The following is a 5,947-nucleotide window of genomic DNA, read 5'->3' on the forward strand; positions in this document are numbered from 1 at the left end:
CAACCTGAAGACAATCTGTTAGTGAGTGGACATCTCTTTGGTGGTGTGCCGAGAGGAACTTTCTCTTATCAACAGAAATAAAAACCGGGTAAAAAATGATGGATCTGATTATCAGGTTTTTCTGTTATGTACTGAAATATCCAGTAATCTACCTGTTAAAAGAAAATGTACTCTATCATATTACTTGAACTGCTTGCTTTACTTTCTCCACCTTGTACTTTGAACAATTTCATGCATATTGTATTGAAGAAAAATGTATGAGGCATACTGCATTTTGTATTGCACAGCTGATATGTCAGACCTTTTAAAAAGCAATATGTGAAGGAAAGTGACTTGTGAAACATGCACATTATTCCACGTTGAAATATGTTTTGTAATTATGGTGCACGTTTTGAAATAAATGCATTTGAGAAAATCATTGCCTCTTTATTAAATGTTTATTTTCCAAAGAATTTTTAAAAGTTTAAACAATAAAATACATGTTTAATATTAATTACAAATAACTCTTAAGAAGTTAAAGAAGTACTCTGAGAGTTAATATTAAGATCTAACACTGAATTAGTGTCAGTAACTGTTAAATTATTAACTCCAGCAGATTTGATATTTGACACTTTATTAGAGTAAAGGTGCCAACTCTCCAAAAAGAGTTAAATTAACACTTTCTGGTGTGGACCCATATAGACACTTTAAAAGTGTTGAAATCAAATCTGACAGAGTTAATTTGGGCCTCCTGGATTTGCTGTGTATGCTCCACATATCTGCCCTGCATGCAGGGCCGTGCAGAGACCACTAACGGGGCAGGAGCTCAAAAAAAAAAAAAAAAAAAGGGGCACATCTAACCACATTCTAGGACAGAATATTAAGAAAGCCACACAGCTTTCAGAGTTTAATAAGCAATGATAAATTACAAAATTGTGAGATATACAATCAAAGTTAAGGAAAATCTCTATATAGAACATACAACTATGCATATGTAAGATATTTTATTAGTAATTTCTTTCTGCAGGTCTATTTTGTTATAGGAAAGTATTGCAATATTCAAACCCACAATTTAGCAAGATATGTGAATCAGAGCAAGACCAACATACATATTTTGTCTTTACAGAATTACACTATTAAAAATATAAACAAGGGCACAATGCAACCTTTTAGTGGACTGTAATCTATAAAACAGAGCTGCCTGTTTGCTGCAGTGGAGNTGAAGATGGTCCATTCAGGAAAGCAGAGCTGCATCAAACTTTAAGGTGGAACTGCAGAAAGAAGAAAGAAAAAAGCAAAATGTGAATTGTTAATGCATGTCACCATGAGAAAAGCCTACTGAGTTTTGCTTTAAAAAACTTTTTTAAAAATTAAAATCACATTTGTGTCTCATGAAGTGAAAAAATTATTTGCAAAACAAACTTATTTGCGCATGTCATAAATCTTTACTGCAGACCCTGCAGACCCTAAACTTAAAGTCTGGATTGAGTTTTTTCCCCTTCATTAATGACATGCTTTTATACGTTATACCTATCATGGTAATTCAGGGTGAGTTATTTTTAATTCTAAATGAATATCCTTGGGGCTGCACAATGGCACAGTTGGTAGAGCAATCAAGACAGACTAAAACTGAACATTTTAGCCTGTATGTGGAAAAGTAACACCCTGAAATCAGCATGTAAGAGGTGATAGCAACATTATGATTTTTATTAACAGAGGCAAGGAAAGTTGTTTGAAAATTTGAGAAATTTAAAATCTGTGCAATCCTTGAAGAAATCATGCTAAAGGCTGAAAAGATTGAAAACTGTGTTCAAATGGCCCAATCAAAGTTCAGACCTAAGTTCACAAATGCTCGCCATCAAATCTGCCAGAGTTTGACTTATTTTGCACAGAATGGTAAAAAAAAATTGGTCTGCAGATTTGTATCAAGTAGATTGCTGAAGTTTGCCAAAAGGTGGCACTGTAATATCACAGGCATTCTGCACACGAGGCTTTTTTGTTTCACATGTGGCTCTACAGCTGTTAATATCAGGAATAAATACAGATAAAACCAGCCTCACTGCAGAGAACCAACAATTATTTTAATATTTACATTTTAATTACAAGATAAATCTGCAGTGTTTTTATTGCAGTCAGATAATTTTCTCTCAGAATTTCAGTATTTTCAGATTCCAAATAAACTGACACTGTATCATTTTCACTGCAATTTCACTTGGACTCAGAATCAATTTATATTTTCCTTAAAATGTATTTTTAAATGTAAAATATAATCAACACATGCAGTTTGGAAATGACATTGATATTGACACTACCTGAAAAACAACATCCTGACAGAACAGAAAAATTAAAATTAAATATGGTTTATTGGATATAAGATTTCTCCTTCTTCACAGACTTTGCAGTCAATTACTTGATCTTCAATAATCAGATTGATTTGTTCTCACAGAAACCTGTCGGCAAGCAGGAAGATTGTTGTAAATGAGTTAAACTTTTATTTAACTTTTCACATTCCTCGAAGTCCAGTAGCAACTACTTTTTTACTCAGATTAATAATCATAGAGCTACACTTCTTTTAAAAGGATCCAGGACTAGTTGAACACGTTGGCCTAAATATGTTGCAATATTCCTATTACCTAAAATTAATACGCCAAAAATTGATACGCCAAAACTCGTAAATACTTTTTTTTTTTAAACGAAAAGTACATCTGATATTTTTCACCCATGGAGGTCGCTATTTTTTCACCAGCGGGTTGATGACGTTATTAGGTCCATTCTGTACTGGAGTATACAGAGTAAATGCAGGAAGGTGAACTTTCATCATATTGAGTTTGACTGGTGTATTTTTAGATGATGCCACACTGTGTCACTATTGGCTGTAATAATAATAATAATAATAATAATAATAATAATAATAATAATAATAATAATAATAATAATAATAATAATAATTTAGGCGAATCCGGATAATTTCCCACATGAAAGGTGCGAGAGCCGGGGTGGAACACAACTTCGGAAGCACCTAATCTGTGCCCTGGACATTTCTTCGCAACACTTTGAGTCATTTGTACCAGCAGAACTAAGAAGTCTCTAACAGGTGATCGTTACCTTAATGAGCTAAAAATAAATGCCGTGCTGAGACGAAGCTGAAGTTGGTTTCCGAATCCAACTTCTGATTCGAGAAATGACTAAAGGGCGATTCCACCTAATTTGCAAATGCACTACCTTCCGCATCTTTAATCTACTCTAGTTAATAAACTACAACACCTAGACACTTCAAACTTAGACTGGATTATTCTGCTCTAATAGCAGAATATTTAAAATCATGTTTGTGATTTGTAAAACCTTTTTCTGATTTGTGAAACTTCAATAAAGGTTGATTTCACCACTTTTTTGCATCAGCGTCACACTAGAACTGCTCCACTTCCTAAATTACAACTCCTAGACTCTTCAAACCTGGACTAGATTATCACTATTACTACTGGAAATACTAATGGAGCTAGAACACTGGTACTATGAAACCACTACCAACACCGAACAAAGTTCGGATCCAAAACCACTGTTGCCTAACTGGACACAGAGCTACAGAAGTACTTACCGGATCACACAATCCAACCAGAGGTCCTTTCTCTCTTGCTCTCGAGGACGGCGGACACTTTATTCCTCTGCTTCCTCCCTGCCCATGCCTGCCATGCTTGCTCTGTTTTGTCCTGTCTTTTTCTATATTTTTGGAGCCCTTCTTTGCACATCATCCAAATCTACAAGTTATGGATCTGGTCAACCGATCTCTCAATGCAATTGATCAAATTTTTGACGAGAAGTCTGGGTACAGGAGAGCCCTCTTGTCCTGCAGGGACACACCCGGTGGGATTCACCCTGGATTTATTCATGATAACAGGATTTCTGCTGTTTGGAGCTTGTGGATTCCTGGATTATTGACAAATTTGTGACGGACTTGGCCGAACTAGCGAACACTCCGACTGTTGGTGTGGACAGAGATGAGGACTCTAAAACTCACTAACGAGTTGGAATCGATCTTGGAGAAGTTGCTAGTTTCGGTTCAGTGGAACGACCAAACTAATTTGGGCAATTGGGCACTGAGATGTATCGGAGAGACTTTAGGGAAGATTGAAATTTATAATCTTCCCGACCTAAGACATTCTTTTTATGAATTGGCTTTCCCCGTGTGGCCTTGGAAGGGCTACATATCTCTAATCTCCTCGAAGATATGTAAACACAATGCTCTTCCCTCCTAACCCCCTCCTGTATCCATGGAGTTGCGAAGCTGAACGCTCCTAAGGACATTCCTAGATAAACAACACCTTTATCAGACTTTGCCAGGATGCTGAGTAGCGTTCCTTCGTGGTGGCCCTTTGACGTCACCACCTTCACTCGTGTCTTTGTTTTGCCCCTTTGTTTTGTCTGAATGTTGCCACATGCCCTACTGTGTCCATTCCTCTTTTTTGTTTTAGATACAGTGGAGTACTCCCTATTTAGCTCAGAAAAGGATTATTTTAGTTTATTAGTAATATCAGAAATTGTGTAGTACGCACTATTTAGATCAACATTATACAGCCCAGAAATGGAATCAGAATTAGAATAACTACAAACTTAACAGGAATAGTCACTGCTTAGTTTATATTAGTTTTAACCCAGAAAAGGATTTAGAACAAACTTAGACTTGTGGAGTACTCACTTTAACCCAGAAAAGGAATTAGATCAATCACTCTTTAGCTTATTTTATCGGAAACTGTAGAGTACTCACTATTTAGAAATGGTACTTAGCAACCCTGAACAGCAGCACCTAGTTTACATACTTTAGAACAATATTAGATTAGTTTTCTTTCCTCTTTTTTCTTTCCTTTGGTTTGTTATTTTGTTTGTATTTCCTTTTAATTCATGTAAATCACTTTGAATTGCCTTGTTGCTGAAAATGTGCTATATAAATAAAATTACCTTACCTTACTTTACCTTACCTTACATGTCATTCATTGTTTCATTTACGAAGCTGAAGGCTTCGTAAAACATCAGCTCCTACGGCCAACTCCGTCCTCTTCCTCTGTTTAGTCCTCCTCAACATCACCTCTTCTGCTTTCTACGTCCAATCAATTTGAATGCGGTGCGAGGGTTGGTTTTCTACATCTTTTCTGGCGTTGGAATTGCGTCGTCACAGTTTGAGTGAGTGAGTGAAAAAAAAGGAGAGAGAGAGAGAGAGAGAGAGAGAGAGAGAGAGAGATCCGATTCTTCGGATAATCATAAAAATATTCTATAGAGTACTCGATTACTAAAATATTATTTTACTTTTTCGCGCTGCATGCTGAGAGTTAGTGGAGGAGCGTGTAGTGAGTGGACTGATTGAGAATTTCTAACTTTCTAACAGAAGGGCAAACATCTGAGAAAACCATCCAAATGAAAAAGATGTGCATGAAAAAAGTGTGGCTTGAGAACAGATCATGCAGTCATGTGATGGATCAGGATGTTCACCAAACACAAACTTACTGTGTCCCTGGCAGGTCACTGTTTGATAATATTTCCCTTATTAGAGATATTTTTGGAAGTCTCCTCATTGGGATGTGTTGCTTGTTTGGTTTCTTTAGACCAGGAAAAGGCTTTTGACAGAATTAAGCACTGTTACTTCTGGAAGGTTTTGGAAAGGTTTGGTCTGGTCTCTGAATTTATTGCCAAGATTATGATTCTGTAGGAAATCACTGAGACTGTACTGAAAATCAATGACTGCTTGTGTAAACCTTTCAAAGTTACAAGAGGTGTTCAACAGGGCTGTTCTTTGTCTGGAATGTTATAATTCTCTTTCTCAATAGAAAGAGAATTATAACATTCCAGATGTTAAATAATATTGGGTCACATATTGATGGACTGGGTTTACTAGATTGTAATATGCCATTTATTTTATCAGCTTATGCTGATCATGTCATTATCACTGTCAAAAATAAAGGAGAAGTAAGCAATTTAG

Source organism: Poecilia latipinna, unplaced genomic scaffold (genome assembly GCF_001443285.1).
Source record: "Poecilia latipinna isolate Pla-1442-1.1 unplaced genomic scaffold, P_latipinna-1.0 Scaffold2535, whole genome shotgun sequence".
Taxonomy (NCBI): Eukaryota; Metazoa; Chordata; class Actinopteri; order Cyprinodontiformes; family Poeciliidae; genus Poecilia; species Poecilia latipinna.